Here is a 17,373-nt window from a genome sequence, read left to right on the forward strand (position 1 = left end):
TCTTCTATTTGTGCAAGTTCTAAGAATAATGAGTTGTTAGCAAGCTTTATCTATGCAACCTACAAGATTTGTATTGAGAAAGAAAAATTAAATTTGAATGAGATTCAAAGAGTACAACTCCTTGAGAATCTGGAGAAGATTAAGAGAACTAAGAATAGTGTAGTCAGATTTTAGTCACTAATCAATCACATTTTCTTTCATGTACTTAAAAGATTTCCATTTCTATCAGTTACAAAGATCATGAGTAGTGAAAGATGTACTATGGATAAAATAACGAATGTATGCAGAAGGCATCCTACAGATAAAATCTTGGATAGTGGTAATTTGATTATGAGAATATTCCAAAATGAAATGAAACAAAGATTTAGAATCGTACCAATAGTTATTGATAAATTTAAGGATGAAATATGCTTTATGGTAGATACAGACATTATTTATGTTGAAGTAGTAGAACCAAGGGAAAAATTTCTTGAACCCTTAGGTTATGAATTGAGTGATGACGTAGCTATGGTTACATTTATCTATTGTTAAACTCTAGAGAGGACAAAGCCTCATATATATTTGGAACATATAAAGAGATAACTTAGTTAGCTTACCAAGCATCCTTAGAAAAATCATCTCATAAGAAGGTTGAGACTATGATGGAGAAAACATTGTTTGAGGCCAGTATGACCAAAAGTGAATCACAGGTAGTTAAACAAACAATCTTTAGACTGAAACAAGCTAGTGAACAAGGTGTGATGTATGTGCCACCTCTATCAGTTGATCAAGCATCTAGTGTATCCATTTTAGAAACTCCTACAGAACAAAGAATCCCATATTTTGATGTATCAACCGAGAAACCTAGTGAACCCAAAAGGAAGTATAAAAGGCTAGTAGAAGTTGAGACTCACAAGTCATAAAGAGTCAAATAAAAAGCTACTAGACCTGGGAAAAGGAAGAAAAAATTGTTGAAAAATGAAGATTCTGTTGAGGAAGAAGAAGAGGAAGAAGAAGTAAAACAACTTGAAAAGGTTATTGCTTCTAAATAGCTAACAGGAAAAACAAGGCAACCCTAAAAACTAAAGATAGAAAAGATTAACACAACTACTGTCAATGAGGGGAACTTTGTGCAAATGAATAAATTTTATGATTTATACAATGATATTGAGAAAGGGAAGATTGATATCTCTACTATGAGATATATGATTCTTAACAATTTGAAACTTGAAGACATTGAAGGCATTGTGAATTTGAAAGTCTATGACAAACTTATAGCAAAGAAGGCACTAGTTCATGAAGAAGACATGGAACTTGGGAAATCCATGATAAGAACTATGTGAAAATCTAATGATGAAGAAGAAATCAAGAAATTGATGAACAAACTAGCACCTTGCTTATGAAGTAAGATGAGGCCATTTTTGTTTATGGGAGGTGAGAAGAATGTCATAAGAAGTGAACCAATTGCAGCCATCAACAAGATGATGTTTGAGCTAAAGGCAACATTGACCACTACATAGAAAACTTTGGAAGTGTCAGTAAGTGGTGATATATAATCAAAATTGATCAAACAAATGTTACTATTAATATTGATGATAATCCTTTTGTAAGTCTTAATTAGCTTGAGTCCCATTCTAAAAACTTTCAAGATCATTTAAAAATGATTGAAGAAGAGAAAAGGAAGTTAGAAGAGGAAAAGAAAAAGGTTGAAGAAGCCAAGATGAAGTGGCTTAAGGAGGAAAATAAGAAGAAAGAAGAAAAGAAGAGAAGAGAAGAGGAAGAATAGAAGAAGCTAGAAGAAGAAAAGAAAGAAAAGGAAAGGAAAGAAAATGAGGAGAAGGAAGAAGAAGAGAGAAAAACAAGGGAGAGAACATATAAGAAACAAAAGGAAGATGAGACTAAAGCATCTAGCTCATCCACTCCACTATCTCTTGCAACCCTTACAGGTGATGATGATGATCAATCTAACTTGATCTTATATTTGACCAAGTTGCTTGAGAAGAACAAGAAAGTTAGGAGCCTATAAAGGACATTAATGGAGGTGACTGATAGATTGCATAGCACTATAGTAGCCAAACATATAGAAGAAAACCTTGAACAAAGAGCCAAAGTAGTAGTCAAATATTTTGATGATGAACTTACAAATTTTTTATGTGTTTCAGAGTCTAAGGCTCAAATTTCTCATGATGCTAATGTGTTTGGCACTGTTTGTCAAATCATAAAGAATGATTTGCTAAGTCTTGATACTTATATCAAGGAACTCCAAAGATATCAACAAGATGGAAATGTATTGTACATCAAATGTACTTTATTTCACAAATTGGCTAAATATTTGGATAATAAGATTGAAGGGAACCTAAGTGAGCTAGAAGCTCTAATAAGTCAGTTACAACAACCTCTAGTAGAGTTGATGATTTTGAAGCACAAGTTTCTAGTATTCACACTGACATCAAAAAAATAGAACTTTAAAAAGAGAAAATTTTGAGAAGATTTTCAGATTTTAGAGAATGTATAGCTCTGAAACTATCAACCATTGAAAGACAATTGGAGGAATGTGTTAAAACAAAGGACACTTGTTTAGATTTTATATATTCTGACCATAATATAGTTGAGATTGCACCATATGCCTTATGTACAATTCGCACTACTACCAAAATAGCCAAGGACACATGGGAGAAAGATATGGATAGTCTAAAGGAAAATTTTGATGATTGTATGAAGATGATATCAGCTTGAGGTAGTAAGACACAAATTTTGACAAGTTTTGACAATTTTTGATAGTAGTTATTCGTAACTTTTTGGACATTCTGACCTTTTTCATTGATGTCAAACGGGAAGAAGTTGTATCAGAAAATATAAGTTATGAATTTTTTAGTCAAATCAAAAGGGGGAGCATTTGTAAGTAATGTAGATGGAGCATTCGTAATAGATGGTAAGTATAGTAATTAACATGTAAGTTTTGGTAAAGTTTTGGTACTTATCCAATTTTCCCTACTTTGTTGCCATCAATGCCAAAGGGGGATATTGTTGACAATTGGCTATATGTAGATATGTAAATATTGTCATTAATGGAAACACATGATGTATATGCTTGTATAAAACCTTGAAAATAAAGATACATAGCTTTTTGGTACTCAAAAAATTGTCTAAGTATGAAAATGGTTTACAACAATTTATTTTTTTGTATGCAACTTGTTGCTGACATCATACTATAACTAGCAAGGTTACATGGAGGATGAATGAAGTGAGCTGAACATATGGTTAACATTTCTTGCAGGAATACTAAATTTGATACTTGTTATTCAAGTTATAGTGAATGCAATCATGTGCTTATCAGACAGGAAGAAAGAATAGTATTTGAAGTATAACTTGTTTATATGATGCTATTTTTGAGAGAGAAGTTATATGGAAACAATATAAATGTTGATGATGATGTGTATAACTATGGACATCAGTAAAGACAGTACAGAAAAGAGATATTTAAGATTTACCAGTATAACTATGTATAGATTAGCAGAATGAAAGGTAAAGGAATTATTTTGTTTACAAAATAATTACTTGACCAATTAGGGATGACATCCTAGATGTTTACTCTAAGTTGGGAAAGTTTATTTTGTCCCTAGATGACCTAGCAGAAATTTGTGAAAAGGCATGGTATTTATGCAAAGACATTTTGTGAGGTTATTCAAAAGTTATGTATGAAAGTTATGAATGTGAAGTTTTGTATCATATGCAAAAAGTGAGTTTTTGATAACCTGATTTGGTGATTTGAGATTGAGCTGAGCTTAGAAATCAGCTGGAAAGAAGTTATAGCATCTATACTTTTATATTTGAGGAACTTAAAGGATACATTTCTTGTTTGCGTAGTGAGCTCTTCTTGTAATTTAAAGTGCATGTTTTGACAGTGTGCTCTTCTTGCATACATTATGCCACAACTTCTAACAGGGATTCAAAGTCTCCAAATAGGGACTCTTATGTACTGAATGTGTTTATAGACTCCTAACAGGGTCCATCCTCCAACAAGGAATATATATATATATATATATATATATATATATATATATATATATATATATATATATATATATATATATATATATATATATATATATATATATCTTTGTGTACATCATTTCCATCGGGGTTTTCCCTTCACCAAGGTTTCCCTAGTTAACAAAATATGGTGTTATGAGTTCTCTTTGTGTATGGTTACCCTTACTATTCAACATTACTTGTTTACTATCGTATGCATGGTTCAAAGTAAAGTATAATATCCAATTGGAAACAAAAGTTTGTAGAATACTAATTCACCCCCTATCAGCATTCCCTATTTATAGCATAAAGTTTCTCTAATTGTTGCTTATCATGTGTCAATTCTCCTTTCACAATAATATTGAATTTTCTAATTTTGTAGGCTCAATATTAATAGAATCTAATTGCAATGTTACTTGACTCAACTAGATCTAAGGTCTACATTCTTAGATTTTAGACTAGGTTCACTCTTACTACCATCTTTCTTATGACTCAACTTAAGTTTAACAATTCTCAACTCATGTTTCAAGATCTCATTTTCTTTCTTAAGATTTTGTAATTCATCATTGTCACTAGTTTCCACATTTGATTCCTTACTAAATTTCAAATCTTTAATCTTGTATTTTAGTTTTTGAATGTAGACTTTTGCATCTTTATACCTATCTTTCAGGTTATCTCTCTCTTCCATAAGTAGGTCAACCTATTTAAGAGCTTCTTCAAGGTTTATCTTTAATTGTTCCATATCCATAGGGATATTACTCAAAAATTTCAAGATTCTTCAAAGTAACTATGCTCTGTTACTAATTATTAGAAATAGATAATATTGGGGGAGGGAGGGTGGTGAATCAATATTCTACAAACTTTTTCCCACAACTAAATATTGTTAATTACTTTATAACTTGCATATGAATGTAAACCAACAATATTGAATATTAAAGCTAACCATATGCACAAAGGACTCATAACAACATTATTTTTTAACTAGGGAACCTTGTCCGAGGGAAAACCCCAGTGGGGATGATACCCACAAGATGATTCACTAAACAAAAGGATCTTGTTAAGGATATTGACCCTATTAGCAGTCTATGAAGTACATATAATGTCTCAAGTCCTTGTTAGAGGAGTAGGCCTTATTATAAGCCTCAACCCTATTAGGAGTTGGTAGATCAAATACAATGTATGCAAGAAGAGCCCACTGCCCTAACATGCATTTACACAATAAAGTTCCTCACAAGAGATATAAACACAGTACTTTCTGACTATTTTAATTCACACTTTCTTTGATCATACATTAGATCTTGCATCACATAAGGCTCTTATATCTTCAAGATATCCATACAATAGTTTGCATATCATACAACTCTCACATTCTTTGCACAAGATAAGATCTCTACTTATAATTTGCTAATTAGTAGTTTTTTGCGCTGTCAGCCTTCATGTCTTCACATGCTTGATATAATATAAATTAAGTTATGGGTTAATTTCCACAAAGTTATCTCATCATGAATTAATAATTATTTTGTCACCAAAATAATTCCTTAAGTCATACAACTCAATTCTTTTCTATGCTTTGTTCTTCTTTGTCAAATATTCGTACCGGTATTTCAACTATAACTTATGTTGTACTATCTATATACATATGTGCACTGGCATACATCATCATGATACTATCATAAAGCTATCCTCAATGATGAATAAGCTAACCTGAAGTGTTTTGTTTTTACACATCATATCTATCTTATGCTACTACAAACTATCTATTACTTAGACAATTTTCTAACTCTAAATGCATAAATGAAATACTGAATATATGTTTCAATAAATAACAACACTCAAGAAATCTTACTGACCATATTGCCAACATATATTTGATAACATAATCAAATATGGAAAGAAAGACATGAAACTAGATGTGCAAGGTGTAAAGGATGTAATTATTGGTTCTAGATTTTTAGAAGATGAGAAGTTTGCTATTATGGGCTCTCTATCCTCTGCACAAGAGGCCTCAAATAATTGATATTGATCAAGCCTTTGGGAACTTGATGGCATTGAAAGTGGGGATAATAGACCCTAATGAATCAACTACCATGAAAGTGTATTTTTTCCTATTTAATCAAGCACAAACAAAATAGGTGAGATTTGAATGAGATAATTGGAAGGAAATGTATGAGAGCTTGTTGAAAATAGGAAGGTCACAAACTTAGCCTATGATTCAATTGCCTAATGATTCCTTGAAGATTGAGTTGAAGAGACTGCAGGAGGAGAATAAAAGGCTAAAGGATATATCTTTGGTAATCAGGGAAATATCTGGCTCTATATTGAAAAATCATTTCAAAATTTTGTTGAAAAAGTTAGGGAAAGTTTAGGACTTATACAATGGATACAAGCCCTTGGCTATCCAACACAATGAAATATATAGAAAGCTTGTTAAAGAGAAGAATGAACTTGTAGAGGATGAAGATATTAGAGAGGAAAAAAAGTTGATTTAGGTTCATAATTTTAGCATGAATTTTGATGATACTATATTGTGAGGGTATCCTAAGCATTGGAGAGTATTGACATGTTGCATTCATGACTGTATTTTTCATTGATGTCAACATTACATTAAGTCTATGAAGACTAGTAAAATAGTAGACAACGATCTTAGTTGTTGGAATAAGGTTTTGAGTATTTGGTGATGCACACTCATGGACATGTTCACTACAATGTCTTGATGATGAGGTTCAATGTGCAATACATAAGTTGAAGATGTACGAAAGTTGTACTTGATTTAGAGAGAGTAGTACAGATTCAAAGTACTTGAGAATCCATTTCTGATGTTTACATTATATCCTTTGACCGTGATATAATTTGGTGATGTATGGTTAGCCAACAATAGAGGATAGTCTAATGGTGATGTTAGCAAGTGCACACGTCCTGAAGTCACATGTGTGAAATTTTTTATATATTGTGAGCCAACAATGTTATTGTAATTGTGATTAATTAACTATCTTATTATAACTAATTGGGAAAGCATCAAGGCTGACTAAAGGAATTATTTTGAAGATATGCTATAAAGGAAAGATGTTATCCTTGTTTATAAGAAGTATCAAGGATTGTATTATGTGCAAAGTGCAAAAAGGAGTAGAGTTTTTACTAAATACTAGTAAGAGATCCAAGAGATTATTGGATGCAAGTTTTGTGATTTGGTTACAAGATGAGAAGGAGAAAAAGTATGGTTGACAGGATAGAGGAAGGAAGTGCAATTCATTTCTATTATTCTATAAGGAATAATACAAAAATGATTTGGATAATGAGTTCATTGGTCTTTCCCTTGAAGCTATTTGGGCAGTGGGTCTTGCTATCTTCCACAACTCCTAACATGATTGGCACAACTTCTAACAAGGTTGGAATCTCCTAACATGGATTCAAAGTATCATAACATGTATTGATATGTATTGAATGTTTTTATAGACTCCTAACAGGGTCCATCCTTTAACAAGGAATATTTATATTAGTACATCATCTTGTGGGTACCATCCTCATTGGGGTTTTCCCTCTAATGAAGGGTTTCCTTAGTTAATATATCTGGTGTTATTGTACATGAGTATTTTTTTGTGGTTTTTGGTTATATTGCTCATATTGTTAAAGTTTAATAAGGTTGACAATTGTGATATTAGTTATATAACTAATTTGTTAGAGTAACAATTTATTTATGCTTATCAATTAAGTCATGCATTACTCTAGCCTACTTAAGCTTACTCTTAGGTGCATATAATTAATATTTAATATTAATTATTATGTGCAAACCTAGCTTTCTTTCCATTTAGGGTTTTGTTCACCTTTAAGGTTAAACTTTTGTACCTTTTGTTTTCATAACTTGGAATACAATTTTGCTCTCACACCGTTGAGATTTTTCAAGCTTTACATTTTCCTTTTTTGGTTTCTCTTCAGTACAAGTTATTTGCATGCAGGTGTTCTTGGTGATTTGTGAAGTTGGCTTTCACAACTTTTGCATGATATAAACCCCAACTGTTTGAAGATTTTTTCCTTCAATTAGGAGGAGGGCATTTTTTGGATCACTTAAGGCCAAAAAAAAATTGCCATCACACTCAAAAGGTCTAGTACAATAAAAAATCATATAAAACTTTCAATTTTTTGTCACTGTAGCTTCTAAAAAAAAAAAATATTCTCCAGGAGGGCCGTATGGACGAAAAATTTTAAATTTTTTTTTAAAAAAAAATTGCCACATAGGTTTCTCTATCTAGTGACCTTCATCTGGTCACCCCACCACCATTAGAATGTAGCCTAGGCCTAGCTTACACTCAACAACCATTGGTCACATAGCTGTGGTGTAGCCCTCTCCTAGCTGCCATTGGCAGGCCACCCTTTGGCCACCTCTGGCCAACCCAACTGCCACCAACATCGGTGGTACCACCCAATTTTTCCACAATCACTACAACTCTCTACTCAGTAGTTGCCACCTGACTTATGTGCACTAACATCACTCCATAGCAAGGTGACATCATCAAATCGACTACTGATCTCATTTTTAGTCCTACTTACATCATCTCCCCGACCACCATGCTGATGTCATTTTTTGGTAGGGTGATGTCACTATCTAGCTACTGACATCAACATTCCTGCTGCTAATTTTTTTTGGCGACAGTTAGTTGACAGTCGTATGGTTGTCAAATTTTTTGGTGTGACTGCAATTTTCCAAAGAGCTTGATTTTGGAGTAGTAGTTGGTTTTTTGGCCATAACTTGAGCATATGGAGGTCTTTTTTGATTTGAAAAAGAATTGAAAAGATGGTTATGAGATAGGGACAATGATGCTAATTTCATTTTGTTCTAAGTCCAATTGAGCTCCCATTTTTAGCATTGAATTAGAGGCTTCAATTTGCTCTCTCTACATTTGTAATCTAGGTTCTTTTCTCAGTTTTTGTGCTTTCAATAGTTGTTGCTCTGGTATTCGAGGGATATTTTTATATGTTGCTTGGGGAGCATTAACTTTTTTGTAATTTACTTCAGAATAGATCCTTTTGCTTCCATCTTCTTCTCTTAATGTTAGGCCCCTCTGTGGCCTAGCTAATGCCAAACAACTATCATAATTGAAAAGCACACATGACTCAACTTCTTATGTCATGTGGCTTATGGTCATTTCTAGATGAGAATCAACCTATCCTAGAGTGCCCTTTTGAGGTTCTTCAACACAGGAACAAAATGGATGAGGCCATGGGATTGATTGCATTGAACATCTCTAATAGTCTACTATTTTACCTAGATGGTTTGATCACTCCTCGAGCTATTTGGACCAAGTTTCACAACTTGTTTGGTATAGTGAACCAATTTTGGGCACTATAGCTTGATGCAGAGTTGACTTCTTTGACACTTACCAACTTCCCCACCATTAAGGGCTTCTTTATGAAGTTCAAATCTTTGCATACAATTTTGTAGGGATTTGGGAAAAATAAAACAAATGATGAGTGCATTTTTTTGATACACTCAAAGTTGTGAGGACAATAGCAAATCGTTCCTTCCACTTTCTACTCCACTATGGATGCCTTGGGTAATAGACATCATATACCTTCTTTTGAGACATTTTGTGATCAGTTGACATGGGAACAAGCAAAGGTCCAACAGATGGATGCCTCTGGCTCTTCCAACCAAGCATTGGTTGCTTAGACTTCTCAAACGAATCCAAAATAGAAAGCCAAACCAAAGAAAGATACACCAAAAGTTAATTCCAAACCTCTAGCTAACCCTTCCAAGGGTAAATCTTCTATGAAGTCTCCTAAGTCTAGCTCCAAGACTAAGAAGAAATCAACTAAGACTTTTAGTTTTTTGTGTAAACGATGAACATCCCATTTCTAGATGTTGAAAACATTTGGAGACTTTAGGGGAAGCCATGCAAGAGCATCACATTTCAGCTCCTAAGTCTTCATCCCCCCCTACAGGGAAAGGTCACACTCTTACTACATAAGCTAGGACTTTTGGGCCTACTTGGATTCTTGATTCCAATGCCTCTCACCATATGACAAACACTAAATAGTTGGTGACCTCACTTGCCCCTTGTGCTACTTCATAGATTGTTGATTGGAACTCATCACATCTTTTAGTCATGGGTTTTGGTTCTATTGTATTAGTTGGGGGTTCTCTTAAAGACATTCTTTTTATCCCTCACATCTCAATGAACCTATTGTCTATGCATCAAATTTTCCACTCTAGCTCTGGTAAGGAAATTGAGTTCTCACCACATGATGTGGTTATTCAGGACTTACTGTGTTTTGAGTTAATTGTGGCTATTGGCAATGTTGACTCTACATCTTACCTCTACAAATTTGATGGATTTGATTCTTCTAGTGGTATAGGTTCTTGTCTTGTAGCACATGTAGATTTAGTAAGAAGACTTTGGCATGAGCATTTGGGCCATGTCAATTATAGATATCTTCAACAGATGATCACATAGGCAATTATTCTTGGGTTTCCCTAGATTTCTTGCACATATGGTGTTTGTCAAGGTTGTGCTCTTAGCAAACAACATAGGGATCCTTTTCCACATGGATGAGAAACTCGTGCTTTGGCACCATTGGAGTTAATTCATAGTGAACTCATGTTATTTCCCACTCCTTTTTCTGGTGCCAAATATGTGCTTACTTTCATTGATGACTTCTCTAGATGTACATGGGTGTACTTTTTGAAGTACAAGTCTAATGTCTTTGATTCATTTTGAGTCTTTAAGACATTTGTAGAGAAGTGGTCTAGTCTTTCTATTAGTGGATATGCACATATAATGGGGGGAGTATGTGAACCAAGCTTTCATGGATTTTTTCTCTAAACATGGTCTTCAGCATCAATTTTTAGTGCCCTACACCCCTCAGTAGAATGGTGTGGTAAAGAGAAAGAATAGAACACTTTGGGAGATGGTTGATTATATGATTCAGTCCAGGATAAGGGATTCATCTATTTGGGAAGAGCTAGTCAATTGTGCCAACTATATTCAGAATTAGATGCCTCACAAGGCTATTTGGCATATGTCTCCTGAGGAGGCTTGGTCTCATGTCAAGCTTGATGTATCTTCATTCTATGTTTTTGGTAGTGAAGCATGGGCATTTTTACTTGATGCTCAGAGGAGAGTAATGAAGCGAATGAGATGACACCTCATTTTTGTTGGCTATTATGAGAATGTTAAGGCCTACAGGTTGTTTGATCCTAATTCTAGAGAGGTCCTATTTTGATAGGATGTCCAATTTGATGAGCATCTTCCTACAGTAGATACCCTATCTCCAAAGTCTACTTCACTTACCACTACTCCATCATCCTTTCCAATTTATTTTTTGGATGATGAGGATGATTATATTGGTGATCCTCATTTACCTTTGCCATAATATCCTCCCTAGAGGCCTAAATGGGCTTGAGCTATAGTTGAGGCTGTAGGATCTCTAACTGGTGACCATTCCACTTCCTGTCACACTTGATCTCATACTACAGGTTCTAGTCTTCTCAGTCATGCTATTTGTGATGATTAGTAGACATTTACAATAGTGATAGGACATTTTGAGTGGGATAGTGCAATGGAGGAGGAGTATTCTTCTTTGATGAAGAATCATAATTGGGACCTTTGTTCTCTTCCTAAGGGAAGAAAATTAGTGCAATGCAAATGGTCGTATTGTACTTAGTTTGCTACTGATGGTTCTATTGATAAGCACAAGGAACATCTTGTTGTGAAGGGTTTTTCACAAGTTGAGCATATTGCTTACATTGAGACATTTTCCCCTGTTGCCAAGATGAACACTATTTGCCTTGTCTTATCCCTCATAGCTTCACAGAAGTGGCCCATTTTTTAGATGGATATGAAGAGTGCATTCTTACACAATGATCTCACTAAGGAGATTTACATGGAATAGCCTTAGGGATTTGTGTAGGATTCCTCCTTGGTTTTTAGACTTCAATGCTCATTGTATAGTCTCAAATAGGCCCCTTGGGCTTAGTATGAGAGGATGACCTCCTTTCTACTTTCTACAAGCACCTGGTGCCATTCTGATCATACAGTCTACATTCAACATCTTGAGGCTGAGGTTTTGATCCTTGTTTATGTGTTGATGACCTTATTCTCATAGGGAGATCATCCTCTATGATTCATGATGTTTAGCGAGCATTGATGGAACAGTTTGAGATTACTAGTCTTGGTCTCTTACACTATTTTCTTGGTCTCCAGATTGTTCAGTTCTCAACTAGAATCTTTGTTTACCAACAGAAGTATGCCATTGACATGATTCAATGCTTTGACATGCTTTATTGCAAGCCTAATCCCACACCATTTTAGTCTCTTTTTACTTTGTCTACCTCTTGTACTTCACCTTTAGTGGATCCCACACCAAACCAATAGTTGGTTGGTAGCTTATTGTACCTAACACATACTCATCCTGATCTCTACTTTGTAGTAGTTCTTGTCTCTCACTTTTCACATGAGCCTCATGAGAGTCATTAGCAAGCTTCCAAGCATATTTTGAGATACATTCAGGGCACACTTATGTATGGCATTCATTACACATCGGGGACTCCTCACATTGTTGGCAACACTGACTTAGATTGGGCCAGTGATGTTGATGATCAGAAGTCTTCTTATGGCTTTGTCTTTTGTCTTAGCTCTAGTCCTATCACATGGTCATGCAAAAAGCAGCATGCTCATGCACTTTCATCTATAGAGGCTGAGTATAGAGTAGTAGTGCTTGCTAGTCAGGAGATTTTATGGATTTGGTAGTTGATAACTAAGTTTGGTTTTCCTCCTAATCATCCCACTCTTTTGTGGTGTGATAATCAGAGTGCTATTCACATTTCCTGCAACCCAGTGAAACATCAACACTCTAAACACATTGAGCTTCATATGCATTTGAATTTCATCCATTAGTTGATCCAGGATGATGTTCTCTCTTTGGTGTATATTCCCACTGATTCCCAAGTTGCTAACATCTTCACCAAGTCATTTGTATCACCTCACTATCTTCAATTGTGTTCTATGCTTGGGGTTATGGAAGTTGTCCTTAGGGGGTCTTGTTGAGGCCTTCCTTCCTTCATGTTTTTTAGCATGTTTGTTCTATCTCTTTTTTGAGAGGGGTTTTCCCACTGGGTTTTCTCCTTTGTCTCTAGTTTACAAAGATTTCCTTGTTTTGGGTACTTGATTAGGCCTTGTTGTCGGGACCCATTTTCCTGCTTTCATAGCTTTGCTAGGTTAGATTATGTCCTAAGCTTCACTTAAGGAGGGGTTTTAGAGTAACTATTTATTTACGCTTATTAATTAAGTCATGTATTACTCTAGTCTACTTAAGCTTACTCTTAGGTGCATATAATTAATATTTTATATTAATTATTATGTGCAAACCTAGCTTTCTTTCCCTTTAGGGTTTTTTTCACCTTTAAGGTTGAGCTTTTGTACTTTTTGTTTTCATAACTTGGAATACAATTTCACTCACACTGTTGAGTTTTTCCAAGCTCTTCTTTTTCCTTTTTTGGTTTCTCTTCAGTATAGGTTATTTGCATGCAGGTGTTCTTGGCAATCTGTGAAGTTGGCTTTCACAACTTCTACATAATTCACCTCTCCCCTACTTATATTGGTGGACTATATTCTAATAATTGATATCAGAGCTTTAGGTCCTTGAAGGATAACTTTAACAACTTTGGGAGATCGATGGAGAATCTTTTCAAAAAGGATAGTCCTAGATTTTATGGGGCCAATTATGATAGTTGGAAGGAGAAGATCAAGACTCATTTGTTTTTTATGGGTCTAGGTTATTGGCTCTTGACAAAGAGTGAAAATAAAATTGTCAAAGAAAATAAACTTGAAGAATGCAGAGAAGCAGGGAGAGATATGTTCATGTGCAAAATGAAAGCTAGAGAAGCTTTACTATCAGCTCTTCTAGAGAATGAATACAGTTAGTTAAAATCACTAGAAACATCTCATAAGATTTGGAAAGCATTAGAATCTATTTTTGAAGGTGATAAACATATAAAAATAGTAAGATTTCATAATTGGATATGTGCATTTCAAGATGCTAACATGATGGAAGATGAATCTTTAAGAGGCTATATTGGTAGGATATCAGAGATTATTGTATGAATCAAGACATATGGTGGAAAGAAGGAAGAAGATAAGGTTGTGTGGAAGATCTTGAAGACTTTGACATCACCATTCTAGCAAGTAGCTTAGATGATTCAATTACTTAGACCCTACACCAAGGAGTTTAATAGGGAAATGTTGCTTGGAAGATTGGAAGCAATAGAAGTAGGTATGACATAGTTAGGAGAGCTAACAAGAGTGGAGACAACTTTTAGTGTCTTGAATGTTCGAACAAGTCTATCTAGAAGCACACGTACACATGGAGATATTGCTAGTAGTAGTAGAACCATATTTAATGAAGATAAGAAGATTGAAGAAGGTATAGCACTTCTTGTGAGAAGAAAAAAAGATGGTAAGAATATCTTTAAATGTCAAACATGTAATGAGTATGGTCATTATGCATCTAAATTTCCTATAAGAGAGAAAAAGTATAAGGGAAAGTTTAATCCTAGAAGACCTAGGAATTACTTGTATGCTAATGAAGAAGAGGAATTTGATGAAAAAGGTTAGAGTGAAAGTGATGTTGAGCTAGGATTTGTAGCTATTAAGGAAGATGATCTTGATAGAGAAATTAGAGAAGAAAAGGCTCTAGTATCCCAAGTTGAAAAGAAATATGATTAGATAATAGAAAATGGTTTTTCACATCACATGGCTGGTGATATGAATAAGTTTGTTAAATTTAGAAACTATGATAGAGGTACTATTAGAGTTCGTAATAATGCAGCTCATCATATTATAAGAATTGGATCCATTACTTTAGATGGAAGAACTAACATTAATGATGTCTATTTTGTTGATTGATTAAAACATGATTTGTTGAGTGCTGGATAGTTGATGGACAAAGGGTATCAATTACAATTCACATCAAAGCATTTCACTATCAAGGATAAGGATGGTAATTTGATTGGAACTGGAATTGGTTCTCGAGCTAATGTATTTTAGTTGAATCCCATTGAAATGACATGTTTGGTTGCTAAATAAAGAATAATTGGTTATGGCATAGGACATTATGTCACATAAACTTTGATAATATTGTAAAATTTAGTAGCACATTTGTAGTTAGATATTTTCCTAAGTTAATAAAGTTTGTGGTTTACAAAGAATGTATTTTGGCTAAGTAGAAGAAGATATCTTTTCCTAGTAAGATGTTCATAACCATGGAGACGCTGGAGATTGTTTGCATAGATCTAAGTGGTCCCTCTAGAAAAAGAGGCTTCTATGGTAAAAGTTATTTCATTATTTTTGTTGATGATTTCACTAGAATGATGTAGGTAGGTTTTCTTAAAGAGAAGTTTGAAGCTTTTGATAAGTTTATGATATTTAAGAATAGAGTTGAGAATGAATCTAGTGTTAAGATAAAATGTTTGAGATTAGATAGATGAGGATAATTCACTTCTAGAGAGTTTAATATGTTTTGTGAAGAGAATGGAATCAAAAGATAGTTATCTTCACGTAGGACACCTGAATAGAATGAGATTGTAGAAAGAAGAAATAGATCAGTAGCAGAGGCAACAAGAATGATCTTGTTTGAAAATGATGTATCGAAGACATTTTGGAGAGAAGCAGTCAATACAACAATGTACACTATAAATAGAGTATATATTAGAAAAGGTATGAGCAAGACACCTTATGAAGTATGGTTTGGTCATTCACCATTAGTTAAGTATTTTAGAATATTTGGAAGAAAGTGTTATATTAAGAGAGACAATGATGTTGGTAAGTTTGATCCATGAAGTGATGAAGGTATGTTTCTTGGTTATTTATTTAAAAGAAAGACATACAAATGTTTCAATCGTAGAACTAAGACAATATTTGAGTGTGCAAATGTAAAGATTGATGAAAAGTTTGGAACCATGGAAAAGATGTTAAATTACAATTCAGATGATGAGGAAGATAATTTTGAAACCATTAGACAAAATGCTAAAGTTTTCTTTGAGACTAACAATGATCTATAGAATGATGTGCAAACTGTTGAGAAAAGAGGAGAGTAGAGGTTTGAACCTAGATATGAGATAAGAGTTGAGATGTCAAATCCTACCCCTAAAAGTAGATGATCATTGGATTCAACCAATGAAAAAGAGCTAGATCAAATTGTGAAGAATGAAACATGGGAATTAGTTCCTTGACCTAAAGACAAGAATGTGATAGGAACCAAATGGGTATTGAAAATCAACATGAATGAGCAAGGCCCAGTTGTGAGAGACAAGGCCAGAATTGTATGCAAAAGTTATTAAAAATAAGAAAGGATAGACTATGAGAAGACATATGCCCCTATAGCCAGAAAGGAAGTATTAAGAATATTCTTGGTTTATGTAGTGAATAAGAAGTTCAAAGTATATTAGATGGATGTTAAATCAGCTTTCCTAAATGGAGAACTTGAAAAAAAGGTATATATTGAGAAACTTGAAGGTTTTCCTCTAAAAGAAGACAAATGTATGGTATGTAGACTAAAGAAAGCAATATATGGTTTGAAGCAAGCACTTAGAACCTGGTATGCAAGGTTGGACAACTATTTGGAAAAACTTGGATTTGCTAAAGGTATGATAGATAGTAACTTATATTTGAAAGCAATTGAGAATGGTTTTCTGATAATGGTAATATTTTTTGATGACATCATATTTGGCAAAAATTATGAAGTAAGTGATAAGTTTTTTGAAGAGATGAAGAATAAGTTTGAGATGAGCATGATAGGAGAAATGAAGTTTTTCTTAGGATTGTAGATTATGTAGAATAATAATGGTATTTTCATTTCACAAGATAATTAATTCAAAGAATTGTTAGAGATTTGGATTGGGAAGTCGTAAGCCTGTTGGTAACCTATGATAACTGGTCACAAGATATCTAGAAAGGATGAGACACCTACAACTGAGTAGAAGAAGTTCAAACCCATGATTGGAGGTTTTTAATATCTAACTCACACCAGACTAGATATAGCAAATGCAGTTGGGATTGTAGCTAAATTTCAAGATGATCCTAAGGAGTATCATTATGCAATAGTAAAGATGATATTTAGATATTTGAAAGGAACATATGACTATGGAATTTGATATGATAGATCAAGTGATTTCACTCTACATGGATATACTAATGTGGATTGGGCACATAGTATGGATAGCAGAAAGAGCACCAGTGGTGGATTATTTTTTCTTAGAGGAAGACTGATTTCTTGCCTAAGAAAGAAACAAGATTGTATTTTAGAAAGTACAACTGAGGCAGAGTATGTGGCAGCAACAAATAATTGTAATCAAGTGATGTGGATTAAATA

Source organism: Cupressus sempervirens, chromosome 11, assembly GCF_028749045.1.
Source record: "Cupressus sempervirens isolate cs-2001-9-10 chromosome 11, ASM2874904v1, whole genome shotgun sequence".
NCBI classification, from domain to species: domain Eukaryota; kingdom Viridiplantae; phylum Streptophyta; class Pinopsida; order Cupressales; family Cupressaceae; genus Cupressus; species Cupressus sempervirens.